Genomic DNA, 14,939 nt, shown 5'->3' with positions numbered 1-14,939 from the left:
CAATATTTTGTTTATAAGTTTATATATATTGTAAACTTTGAGCGCTTTCAGTTATTTATTGAAAGCTAATTTGTTATAAACACATGAAAATACATAAACTAATTTGATATTTGTAATCAAGTGTCATATATTAATTATTAAAATCCTATCTGTTTTTAAAATTATACAATATTACTTGACGAATTAAAAGAGTTCGAACTATTCATCAGGATAAGTGACTACATTTTTGCGTGGCAAAAAATTATTTTGACTGGATTTCACAGTTTTTTTCCTGGAAAACTATTGAAGCTGAGAGTTTTAAATCAGTGACAATATCTTTGATTGTTCAAAATAACATTTTACATAATTAAAAATGCCAATTCATAAATATAAAAAAATCTTTGGAACATTTTAATTTTAATAAGAGTCTAAGGTTTTTATAAATTACTATTTATACATACTATTATATTTCTTAGCATTGTGTAATTATTTAAATATTGTTTTTCAGACTCGGACAAGCAAAAAAGTATCTCTTACTGTTCACCGTGTAGAAATCGCGTTATGTGTGAACAATTCTTTCAATTTATATGCATAATAAAAGCTTTAAATTAGGTATAATGAACTCCTTTATTACAGTCATCTTACAAAAACTCTCCAAGCACTTAAAAATGTTAAGTAAATCTTGTGACTAGTAAGACTAAAAGATGAGTCTTATAAACTTCAAAATATTTAGTAAGTGCTTTCTTGATTATTTTATGTGGAACTTAAACTAACATTTTCTAACATTAATATATATCAGCGATAGTTCCAGAAAAAGCAAGAAACCTATCTGTTTCAGTCTCTTTAGATTCTTTTGAAACTGGAATGGTGAAAACTTGAAGTATTAAGCTTCCATTTAATATTCATATTTTACACTATCTAAAATTTAACATGTACTTTAATGGTCTCTGCAACCATACTGATGAGTCATCAAAGCTCCAAAATTGTACAAGTATTATAACCTGTATTCTATGGGTCAGCACTAATTCATAAAAAAAGTTATCTTCATTAGTCCTGAGTCATTAGTTAAACATTTAGATAATGTCAGTGACTTAATTCAATCTATATACCAAACTCCTCATATAGCCATATTGTAAGCTGTTATAATAGGTTTTAACACCTTCACTGCTCCTGGTGGTCAATTACATTGGCCGTTTTTTTTTTTTGTATTTAGCTTTGTTGCCTTTTTTTGTATTTTGCTGTCTTAGTAGGTGTAACTAATACGCACTAATTAACATGGTTATTCCGTTGTAGCCATATAGTTGCATATGAGGTGTAAATGAAATATAACAGGCCATATGAGGGTAACTCTCCATTTAGAGATAATAAATCAGAAGTATGCCAATTTTTTTATTAAAATTTGGTATGGTTCATTTCCTGGAATTTCTTGCTGTGTAGCAGAAAGTGACGTGAAAGACATTGTAACGCTGAGTTAACTTTTATTCTTTATGAAATTATTTAATCTTATATCCTTTATTATATCTTTAGCTTTGGGTAATAACATTGGTTTACTATTTAATAAAAAACTAGTTAATACAATCTAACACACAAATGCGCTCTTGAGCACACTATGGAAGTGCCTCTTTAGTTAAAAGGTTCATGGTAGCATTTTCATGAGTGTGAGTTATAACTATCTTGCCGGAGACTTGATAATATAAATCGAATTCCAATTAACTGATGATGCCTGGATTGATATGGTTTGGTTATTTAGGATCAGACTATCTACTAATTAATATTATTTATATATAATGTATAGCGTACTTTTTTTAACTTTTTAAGCTGATTCATTTGTGGCCTATTGAATGTTTACCGTATTTTTAATAGTTTATCTTCCAAAATTCCGGGGGAGGGAGGATATATCTCGTATCCCCACTGGCTACACCACTCAATATGGTATGAGTAAAATGGCAAAATGTTGTGTTAAAAATAAGTACAATGTGCTAAATTGTAAATTGTTTTGTTTGATTGCTTGCTGTTAGACGTTTTGCACTCGTACATTTGAGTACATCAAGTACAACATGCGTAGTATATAAGCAAGTGAAACAATCAAGCTCAGAGATTATCAACTGATATGTTATGCCAATTGAGAACAAATCTTATTTAACTTGATTTCGTAAGAAAACATATATTTTGTAATTGAAACAAGTGCGTGTAAATGTAGCTGTTTAAGACATATTTGTGTTTGAGTTCTATATAAAAGAATATTGGAAAAGGCGATCCTAAGTTCCATTCAAATTATTGACATTTGTATCTCAGGATCCGAAACAGGACCAAATGTCTGGTTACTCGTGTTTTGCATGGTGCAACGTACAGAGCGTGCCGTAATCTGGGCCGCCTCGTGACAACGATCTCACTGCACGCTTATCAGCTAATGTGCAGCTATAATCCCATTTTGCTGCGACCGTTATAGACGTCCTGCTTTAAACAGTAAAGCATTTACCAACTAATTGTCGGACACTCTATCATTATTGGAAATCAATGCTTCTATAATTGATAAAGGCGGTGTATTCATCAGGGCCACCATCATCCACATCCACAGTCTGAGGAAAAGAATTTAATCTGATGGTGAGTAGTGACTAATCTGAACATTTAAGTAAAAACTTCAAAGTCAAGTCTTTTATTGCCGTTGATAATAATACAATTATTTGGCAAAAGTCATACAGATACATCTATAATTTTTACATTCGTTCACAATACCACATTCAGACATACAATCGTTACATTCATCCATACCACTTAATCGCCAATTCTCTCCACCGCCAACGCCAGTGTCAGTCTTCTAGATTGGAGGTCTCCCAACTATAATTCAAAAACTCGTCGACGCTATAGAATGCTTTAGATGCTAAAAAGCGCTTCAGACGAGTTTTTAAAGCCTTGGGCGTTTGTACGTTTTTCATGGAATCAGGCAAACTGTTGATGAAACGGACACCTGCCTGCGAGGGCAGGTGTTCATAAACCACCGTTCTGTGTCGCCCAGTACGGTAGTTGTCTCTGCCTCTCGTTTCATATTCATGCACGTCACGGCCCCTAGTCAGGGCACATTTTGACTTACAGAATAAAACTGCCTCCAAGATATAGAGACATGGCAGAGTTAACAGCTGCAATTTTTGAAAGCTGGTCTGCACGACTCTTTTTTGAAGCCTGAAAACTCTCAAAATTTGATTGTTTGAACAAGCTCCCCACACAATCCCTCCGTAGGAAAGATGTGGGTAAATCAGGCCTTATATGCATTTTCATTTAAAAAACTCCAAAAGTATTGATTTACGTTTCCATTAGTTACCTGTCCCTAAAATGAGACCAAATCCCCTGAAAAATGGTTGCGAACGGTTTAGCGACGGGCGGGCGGCCAGGTGCGCGCTCGCTCCACGTCGGATCCCGCAATTGAAAGCGATATCAAAGAAATAGTAGTTTAAACTCGTGCTTTAATATCATAGGAATCTGTATACATATAATTATACAACAATTTTAGTTCGGCATCCCCCAATTCTGTACAAGTGTAGAATTCATCATGTGCTTTGAGTTGAGCATTTTTAATACAACTGGATCCTGTTCTGAAGTTATTCTCAAAGAGGGCCGCGCCTCTTGACAATTGCAAAATGTAAAAATGCTAGCTAGTTATTCGAAAAAACAATATAATAAATAGGGACATACCTTTATACGCGCGGCCCGAGATAGAAAGTTAACTAAATTTCGACCCCTCCCCCTCAAAGTCATTACCTTCCAACGTGCTTTGCATGTTTATGACGCCTCATAGTACTAGTATTTTGTGGAATATATATATATATATATATATATATATATATATATATATATTTTTAATTTGTGTTATACATATCCGCTCCATAAAGACCATACTTTAAAACTTCCTAACGGCTGTACATAGTTATGTTACAGTAAAAAGTGGACAGTAAGTTGAAAGCGTATGCAGTTACATAGCAGGATTTGAGACGAGGTCAACTTAACTGACTATTTTATGAGGAGGGGATGAATAAATAAATATTTATTTTCCAACATTTACATACATGTTTACAATAAATGAAAAACTCAGGTAGTCACTGACCAAAATCAAGTAGCCGGCCAGTGTAACAGATAAATAATACATAAATAAACAGTTTATAGCTTGCTCTCACATCTCGTCTGCACAAGACTACATCAAAACTACAACCAAAAGAAAGACGTATAGCAGACTTTTATACAATATAGAGTGATTATTATAATCTAATTAGACAATGTAAAGAATAAAAAAACTGTTTTGAAAACAATACAAATATACAATTTTATGTACTAAAATCATAAATAATTTTACAAAAAATGTATAAAGAAATATATTATAATAATTCAAAATTTAATTAATGTATTACATAAAATTTCATACAAATATGAGACAAATCACATACGTACACTTACATGCAAACGATAGAACATCCACACACTCTAAAACAAACATTCACACGCACACGCTACTATGATTATGATAGTTTTACACAATCAGGTTAAAAATGATGTAATAATGATGTAAATGATGTAATAAGTGGTTGTATAAAACTTAAATTAATACACTCGTTAAAAAAGTAATATCAGGTTTTGTAAACCTGATAGATTTGTGGATTGTAACTATACACAAACAAGCCAGTTTCTTCAGGAATTATATGTACCATTACCAATTTATAAAGAGCATGAAGTTATATCCACATTTTACCATCCAGTGATGAATAACGCAAAATCAATACTCTAGCAACCCAGCTTCTAAATTTCGGCGTCAACGATACGTGTTTAACTCCTTTCAAGGCGTTGAAGAAACGACCGGAAATTCATTCGGTCGTCTAAAAGGAAGTAACTTACCACTTATATATCATTTACAGAGATTTTGCTTCTTAAAACTAAAATTAATTCAAGTCAAATTTATTTTCATGCTTAATTAGAATTATACTCTTGTCAGAGGATTTTATTTGTTAACAGTTTGGGGGGAGTCTTTCCGGACTCCATAAATAAGCCACTGCAATAAAGCGGCAATGTCTGATTTGATGTTATCTCCCAGATTTGTAATTCACTCAATCTTTGAAACCGAGGACAGGTACAAGGAGAGAGGGGTCGTGCTTTATCAGGCGAATTACCAGGCGTACTCTATTTTCAAGATCGGGGGGAGGATGGTAGTGCCAAAGCCACACATTGCAGGATTTTTTCAGAATTCATTAGATTAGTGATACTTATGCGTATGATGCTTACCACGCTCTGGGATAATTTGTTTATTTTAACCTAGATTGTAGTTACGTATTACGTTAGTTATCCACCTGAGAATTACAGATAAATTGATCTTGCTTATTTATTGTATCACTACGCGATAGCAGATTTCAGGAAAATGCTGTTTCCTTCACAAGCCTCCCATTGTCAAAAACAAACTTTAAACAACTGATACTATGAAAATGTATAAACCCCTCGTAATAGACGTAATTACAAAGCGAATTCCGTTTTATAATGTACGTTTGTAATATTTCTTATGAATCGGTGTCCTCCCGAAATGGCGGTATAGATTGCGCGGCTTTACCGCCGTCCCGGATAAAGACATTTAAACACAGAATAAACTCATTAATGAAATCCATTTAAAGGTTACTTGAGGTTTTGTTCACGTTTTTATGAACATTCTCAACCTTTAATGCGTAATACTAAAATAAAGGAGGTGTATCTAGCCCCTCCTACCACGAAATAAGAGATGATACTCAAATTATGTATACACCACTTATTGGTAACATATCTCAAAGGAATAAAGAGATAAAGTAAAAGGTAATTTTTACATTAGGCAGGTGTATCTTTCATAGAGAAATCTACTAAAGAGTCAACGCAACATAACGTAACTTATTTAAAAGTGTTTGTTAAGTTCTACTTACCCATTGTGGTGTTTTCGCCTCATTTTCCGTTAACATATTAGTCTGATACGATAACTATCTCCTAATCTAAGGCATTCCCTCTCTTTGTAGGGGTCATGTTCAATGTATGTTAGATCAAGTATAATAATTATGAAAACAGTTTAACATCTGTTTACTGAAGATGAATTGATACGCAAGCCAGAAAACTTAGATGGCAATATTTTGAACACTGTTTAGTTTCTTTGCATCCACCACACTCATCATTCTCTTACAACCGAAGACCTTCTTTCTGAAAGTCATGTACACATATATATGGCGAACAACGTTAACAGTAATTTTAAACAGAGTAATACAATTTTGGAAAATGGCAACTGTGCATTTGAAGGGTGTATCAATCAAAGCACTCCGTCTAGTTTCGGGCGATGGCGAGTTACACGCAGGCGTTTGTATATGAAGGACGGGTAAAATGTACCCGCAGTCGGTTCGGAGGGGCAGGAAAAATGCACTAAACAATGTAGTAACTATAATCAGCACCAATAATACTAGATACGTTTTAATTTTTAACACTAGCTATTAGTTCTTATTCAAAAGCCGACAGAGACAGACATATGGCCTAAATATAAAATCATTTCTTTTTTAAGACGTTTTAAATTAAGTACAACACACCTATTTAGTTAGATACTTTTTAAAGATATTTATTTTGTAGGGTGGGAAAATTTGGTAAATATGTTTAAATATGTTCATGTGACAATTTATTACAGCTTAATAATAATTTTCTGGTTTTTAATTTTAAATTTGTTGAAAATTCCAGTTATATGTAAACCCCAATTTTGTTTTTTTTTGTTCGCCATTTTGTAACGGTAAAACGTGTTTGGAAAGAAACTTCACTGAAATGAACCAGATCTTTTAAAAAGTGTTAAAATATTACTTTTGAAATTTTCGAGATTTAAATCCTGGACCACCAGTTTTGGCACATATTTTTTTTCTTATTTCATGAAAATATTTAAATAGTTTCCTTGAATGTCATTTAGTGGAATTTAATTTTGTCATATATTTCTTTAAAAAATTAGTTACATGAGATCCAAATTCTGAAATAAATGTCATTGCTGATTAAAACTAAAGAGCACCAAGATTGTTTCCGTTTAGGAACAAAAAAACTGTTGAAAATATATTTTAATATTCAGTTAGATCTTGCGTCATTGAGAAAGCAAAATTTAGATATTAAATTTATACGAGTGAGTATTTATTATCGTATTTTATGCTATAATACTCTGGAAGAATGCAAGAATTAAAAGTTAACTATGTCATGAGTTTTTTTTTCTTTTCTTGTTTATGAGAAAATGTATAACGTATGGTATACTTGAAGTGTAAATGAACAGACTGTGCAACTGTCAGTATTTAAAGTAAATAATTAATAAAACATTCACTTAAAGTACTATTCATTAATATATTGTTCTGTTGAACTCTACTATGCAAGCAGGAAATAATTTGTACTTGCCCCTCAGCAGAAATTTTGGGCTTACTCCCCCCCCCCCCCCCCCCGAGAACCTCTGGTATGCCCCGATTATCTAATTACCGAATCACTATAGTGGCCGTTGGTCTTAGCCCAAATCTAAGTTTTTAAGAAATTATAACATGATTTTATCTACTAAAAAGACAATAATGTTCCGTTCGTAAGCCCAAAACATCTATCAACGTAAATTTGTGTCATCGTTTGATAATTACAAGCCATTAAACATTTTCTGCGACTTCATTTTCTCCGATTCGATTCAATTTCGGATTAATTACGTAAACCACCTAGTAGTAAATGTTCGTCTGTCTGAGTGCTTTAGGCAGGATATACTCCTGTCTATATCAATCCGAGAACGAAATTATCTGTGGAGTTAACATTCTACACTACATATCGTTACTACGTATAAAATAAATAGATCAATTGAAGTTCACGTCCGTCCAAGGATTTTTACTAAGAATTAGCGTCACTTTACTGCCCTTACAATATTTCTAGAACGAATTGAACTATAGAGATGAAATTTGTCGTTTGACTTTGATTCTACGTAGGTAAGACAGAGTCTGTTTATCTCCACGACAATTGGACAAGCGTTAGTGAAGAGGCGTTAGTAGATACAGACAGAGTGTTATTTTTCTGTTGACCAAATAGTATTTTTGCATGATATTTTCGGAAAATACTTTCTGGCCAAAATTTTATGATTACGGTATTATATAGAGGCATTATTTATTATATATTATGTATTATTATATAGAGGCACAGTAATTTTGAATTCATCAATCAAATATTCGTGTATGCTTAAATATATTTTAAAAGATAACTGGTCAAAATTTTGTTCATTAAATTTGTAGATAGAAACATATTGATTTTGAGTTCTGTTTACCATAGTAGTCTATCCTTAAATATCTTCGAGACCATGCTCCCTGGTCAATATTTAATGTCCACGATATTAGTAGTCCACGATATTGACAGAAGAAGACGTCGTTTTCTTGACAAGTGTTCTTGTAATTTAAATCACCCTATGAACTTAATCCTCTGGCCAAAACCTTACGAATGAGAATGACAATACTAGATAAGGGAACATACTCTAGGGAAGTTATAGCATGACCGGTGGGATGCGCGTGAGGAGTGGAGGAGTTGAGCGCGTGGGGGCACAATCTAAAGTAGGGGAGTGAATACGGTGCTACTAACCCTACTGAGAGTTTTCGGCTCCCGGCTCATAGTGGTGGCGGGAGCCGAATATTGTAATGTTTGCCAACATTTCTAGACCCTTATGTTCTTACCACGGTGGTCTTTTATGATGAGCAATTTAGTATAGGAGACCTTGAGAATATTTGAACATTTCTAGACTCTTTTGAAGTTACGGCGACGGACTTTTATGATGGGGAATTCAATACAGGAAATGTTGGAAATATTGGGACCGGATGTACGTGATCTTAACAATGACTATGTTCTACCGAAATTCACCCTGCTGCTGCTGTTGTTCATAGCTCACCCTTCTTAATAAGTTCGCAGTAGAGATACCTGGTGGTAAGAAAGGGTTCTCATAAATTGGGAAAGGGTAGGAATTTATATTATTCTTGATCTCCAACGACGACAACAGTTCAGAATTGTAATTGTTACGCTTTGTTAGCCATTAAAATTCAATTTATCATATACTAACCGTGTAAGCTTCAGGATTTACGATAGTAGATACAATTATACACTACAAAATTTTCAACTGACATAGCCTAGCTGCTAAATTAAAAATTAATATAAAACTGGTTAAACTAATTTGTCAATATACACAGTAGAATAAGAAAAAACTCAGTTTTATCTACCAACTTGTATCAAGTTAATTTAATGATGAATACTTAAAATAACAATAACGCCAAAGATCCACACGCAATAGTTAACATAACAAAACCCCGTTGTCGATGAAAATTATGTATTGTTCTTCGAACTACACCCAAATCAAAATTGTCCAGATTACTTTTAGTATGTTTGCGTTTTCTTACTTTGTTAGGCGTACTAAAAGAATTGCCAATTGGACTTATTTTTTTCCTCCTTCAAAATTCGTCTCAGCGTACTTCCAGAAATTCCAGTTGCCTCTACGACACGCTGTTGAACTTTCTTCAAATTTATAAGTGTGTTGGTTTCTGCTTCCCGTTTCATAAAATGGGAAGCACTTCTCTTGCTTGGCCGTGTATAACTTTTCTACCTCCAATTTTACTTTTTACATTATGATCCATCTCAAACTCTTTACTTAAAACGTAATGAGCACAACGCAATTAATTCACAAATTGTATTACAACTCGTGAATTGGCACAAGCGAATGTTTTTAGGGCGGCACGTATAGAAGACTGGAGACCGAAGTTCACAAGGCTGAAGACGGCAACAGACTGAGCAGCTCCACCCCCCACCACTTTAGTTCCGTCTTTGCCTACGGCGCATCTCGAAGTCACCGGTCATGCTATAAATTCTCTACTATACTAATCCGTTAAACTTTCTTCTCAATTTGTTCATGTCCAATAAAAATAATAAAAAATTAAAATGTTTTTACGCAATACTAACCCCCACGTGATCTATTTCTCTGTTAAAGTCTTAAATCCCCGGTTAACTTAAACATCCTGTAAACTCAACCCTTTGATAAACCACTTGGTCTTGTTATTCCTATAATGGAGTCAATGTACTCTACAATGTCCCCTGTTCGTTTCGTCTCCGATAAGTCCGTGGTAGGTAACTTCTCTGTTATGTCCAGATTATGTAACCCCTATTTTAACTTCAGTGGTACTGTGTTAATATACCCACTTCCTGGTGTGATTAAAACATAATTTGGCACAATTGTAGCTTAGGCTATATAATTATCAGGAAACGTCTGAAAGGTGGTAGTTTCAAAAGGCTCGACTACTTTTAGTCGTATTTCAACGGTTAATCCACTAAACGAAAGCTAAATGAAAACTTATTTTAAATGTAGAAAAGTGAACAAAGTACAGTCTACCTTTAACTTATTTACAAACCTCATCTCCGAATTCACTAATCGCCAAATTGCTTCCAGATACAACTGTGAATCCTTGTCCTCAACTGTTTTGATTAGGCTTGATTCTAAGGTTTTCCAAAATTCTACTTCTAATTCCTACCACTTCTCATGGAATAATAAAAATGGGCTTCCCTATTTGTAAGTCCACAGATATAGTATTTTAAGGGGCTGTGACAAAAATGTTCTTTAAAAATAAAAAAATATCTGCCTCCACTCCTTCTACCTTGAAATATGTATGAGTTGATGGGTTTGAGCACCCACAAATTTTAAATATCGATACGCCACTGGTGACAAAGAACAATAAAATTCTGGCCATTGTGATGTTCAGGATATAAGAAAGTCTTTCTTGATACATGTCTTGGTGCCCTCTCTACCTCTTGTACGTTGGGATGTCACATTAAAACAAAAAATAGCTTACACCTACACAATACAGCGTTTTAACGTCTATTTTACTACATTTTGTAACTCCCCAGCACACCAGCGTCTCGATTAAGAACATATGCGGCTTTATACGTAGTGCCTTTCCAGAGTTTTAGTACCAGCATTTAGACACACCACAGCATCCTTGAAGTGAAACCGATTTTTGGTTCGATTAATTAATTTTTGAAGTGAAAACTTCTTTAGGCGCGTTGAGCGTTTTGGTAGAGGGTAAAATCCTCGGTTCGCGTCACCGACATGCTAATGATACTAACCTGCATGAAAAAGTCAGTCTCGCTATGTTTTTTAACCGTAGACTTGGCCGCGGACTGCTAACCTGCATGAAAAAGTCAGTCTCGCTGTGTTAAAACTGTCCCGGCGGAGTATGAAAACAGACTGCGAAAATCAGTGACCTTTACGGCTTCCTCTCGCGATTTAAAAGTGAAGCCAATGTCGTACAATTCTGTAAGATGCGTCAAATTAAAGATCTTAATATTGGCAATCTATTGGTTACATTTTTAAATATTAAAAAAAAATTTCGAAATAATTTTGATTATTGTTTACATTTTACATAGCGTTTACAATGACCAGAAAAAAGTAGTAAGCGAGGATTTTTTTTATTTTTTGGTCAGACAAAATTTGTCAGCGAGAAAGTTGTGTGAAAATAGATGAATATTTTTTTTGTAATTTATCTTTTTTTTATTGGAAGTTTAGTTTAGCCTGTAGTAGCGTATGAAGTGATGAGTGAACTGTAGTTGGCGCATTGGCTCACTGATACCGTATTAACTCAATAAATTAGTTTATTGTGCAATAAAAATACCTTTACGAAAGAACCAAGTTAATTTAACTAATTTATTAGTTTTAAAAATATTGTGGATTTAATTGTTATTGCAATTATATACTTTATCCGTAAGTAAAGTTAAATTGACCACGTGGGAAGTTCAAAAGTGAGTATGAAACATATTAATATTTTTATACAGATAAATGAATAATGAAAACAACGAATATATTTTTAAACATTTTTAATATTTGTACGAATATTTGTATTTAAAATTTAGCATTATTCATTTTAATTATGTTTTTAATATTTAACCTCTTCATCATGAAATGAGTATTATTACGGTATAAGACTTATCTTACTAGCGTGGTAAAATAGATTTCTAGTTATTTGATAATATTTTTTCGTGGATTTTAAAATTGGAAAATTAAAAACGCGTCACATTTACAATTACAGATGTACTGCTACTATAACGTATTGTTAATTACTCTCAACTTAATAGTTCCGTTTTCACTTCTATCGGCAGTCCCACGACTGCTACTGTTTTTTTTTATATTAAAGATAGGCTGTTACATAAAAATGCATCTTTAAGTAATATTTTCTACACGTACTGTAAGAATTTCGAATCCTAATCTTCAACAGATTTTCTATGAGCTTATTACAAGATATCCCCAAATTCCACTTTGAATGCCTACAATTAATTCCTCATATAATTAGCAAAACAAGTTGTTCTATTTTTCTTGTCTACAGGAAATTATCTTAAAGTGCAGTCCAATCAAAACAATTTTGAAATACAAAAATCCATCAGAACGTCGAATATACCAACTCAACTTGTTAGGTTATGCTGGTTTTTACGTACTTATTACCTGTTAGCCTACACTCAGTTTAGAGTACAGAAACACTACAACCAATTACACCTTAATTCATCTATTTTTAATATACATACATTAAGTTGCATTTCCTGTTATTTTATATTAATTTTGTAATATAGTCCTCCTTTCGTTGCTCATATTTATTATGACAATCAATGAACTGAGGCCGCCATTGAAGTACGATAAATATAATTTTAAATCATTATCACTTTAGATCGTAGAGTATTGTTGATTAACGAGTTCTGTAGATCACCCATAGGGAAGTAAACACTGCAACTAAGGTCAGTTGGTATTTTAAGCGTATGAAATCGCAAAGGAAGTCTTAATGAGCCACTTTCATTGCGTTAAATTACCCAGATAACCGTTAATGGAATCATATATCAGCTGGTGGAGTCACTACGAGTCAGATACTTGCAAATAATGGCCCAGTTGAGATACGTGTGAGTCAGTTGAACTCTGGCCGGCGACGATGACGCATACGCGGTAAACTGTACGTGCAGCAGGATTTCTGCGTACTGGAGACAAACAGCGTTTACATGACATCATTCGATGTTTAAAAATCAAAGGTTGACAAGAGTTTGTTATTTTTTCCTTAGAGATTTATCAGTATTTGGGACGACTGGTTCCAGTCAACAATATACCGTCTTGGAGTGTTAGCAGAAATAATAATTATTTCCTTTTCTAATTAATTATGCTAAAAATTTTGGTATATTTTTAATAATTAGGTATTAAATAACACGACGTGAAGTCAGTTCCATAACATACATTTATACACACATTCATACATACATACATACATACATATAAACAATGTTTAATTGTGCTAAGATATACTATAATCTTGGGGATTTAAAAAGCTTCTTTTATAATCCCGGAAGAGGGTTCAACGAGGGGTTTAGGACAAGGAAGTCTTGGGTTTGAGGAAGAGTAATTTTAAAATTTTTTTAGGAAGATTGTGGTACATGTCCGACGTCCGTTGACAGGAATGGTATGACATTGCTCTGTCACCTGCTCCACACAGCTTGACAGGAATGGTATGACATTGCTCTGTCACCTGCTCCACACAGCTTAACAGGAATGGTATGACATCGCTCTGTCATCTGCTCCACACAGCTTGACAGGAATGGTATGACATCGCTCTGTCATCTGCTCCACACAGCTTGACAGGAATGGTATGACATCGCTCTGTCACCTGCTCCACACAGCTTGACAGGAATGGTATGACATTGCTCTGTCACCTGCTCCACACAGCTTGACAGGAATGGTATGACATTGCTCTGTCACCTGCTCCACACAGCTTGACAAACCAGGGCTAGCCGTTTAAATGATTGAAAGTTAAAAACTCTCTTACCACTGGTATACACCCGAAACAGATACTTCTCGGTTTTTCCAATTTATATATTAGTGTTCAAACAAAGATGGTTGAACCTTATGTACTGACCGGCGAGGAGTTCCACTGGCATCACTGTAGAAATGAAATCCACTTTAACCAAAGTTCCAGAGATTAAGGATTAAAAGAATACTTATTTGTAGGAGTGGAGAGGGTGAATGTACCCTAAAAATATAAGAGGATGTCTGATACAAGTTATTTGACTGTTTAGAGCTTGAGAATATGCACCTTCAAACTTTGTACTTATTGCAGGACAATAAATAAACGAATAACTATAAACTCCAGAAGAAAGTTATTTCCCGGATGCTCATCCAACCCTGAATACAAACCTTATATACTCCCATGACTCCATGGATTGCAGAGAGTGTAAACCCCAAACATTAATTTTTTTTTAAATCTATAAAAGGATCAACCAGTGGCGATAATAATAGGGCATTAACTTACGTAGCTTGATAAATAGTTTGTTAAATCTGTAGTAGAGTCGTGGTGATAAGGTCCGTATATTATCTTTACAAGGATAAGTCTTCTTTATTAATTTTAGGGTGGTTATAAGTGAGCTACGATAAAAACTAAATAGGCTACTATTCAGAAATTAATGAAAATATTCTCATTTTTTTATTATTCCAACACTATCTCGAAAATGTTTACAAAAATAAATTCGATATTTATATGATACAACATCTCCTGGATTTATTTGGGAATTTGTTTCACTAAATTCTTCAATTCTCTTCACATCGAAAATGTATTGACTTAGCCTCTATTTTTTTTACAACACTCAGATTTTTTGGCCAGTAGCAATAAGGTAAAATTGGGCGAAAAAATATCAAGTTTTTCATTTAAGAAAGTACTAATGAAAACTATGAACACAATCTTATTACTCCGAGAGTCACGGTAGTCTCCTTATCTTGTTACGTAGTTAAACGTGTACTTAAACCAACCAACTCCCCTTTTTCAGAATACATTTTCTCCCTCAACCGTAGTGAAATCATCTTATCTTTGTAACAGCACGTCGCGCGGCGGAGTCGCCACGATAAACGGGGAAACTGATAACCACGTCGCGTGAGCAAGACCACA

At 33.9% G+C, this 14,939-nt stretch overlaps 1 protein-coding gene across 1 annotated transcript in view; it reads right to left on the bottom strand.

Moving 5' to 3' along the window:
* Nucleotides 1–14,939, bottom strand: part of LOC124369773 (mucin-3A-like) — a 50,908-nt gene that overhangs the window by 20,423 nt on the left and 15,546 nt on the right. The window lies entirely within an intron of this gene.

This window comes from Homalodisca vitripennis, chromosome X (genome assembly GCF_021130785.1).
Source record: "Homalodisca vitripennis isolate AUS2020 chromosome X, UT_GWSS_2.1, whole genome shotgun sequence".
NCBI classification, from domain to species: Eukaryota; Metazoa; Arthropoda; class Insecta; order Hemiptera; family Cicadellidae; genus Homalodisca; species Homalodisca vitripennis.
This window is presented reverse-complemented; position numbering and strand designations above follow the sequence as displayed.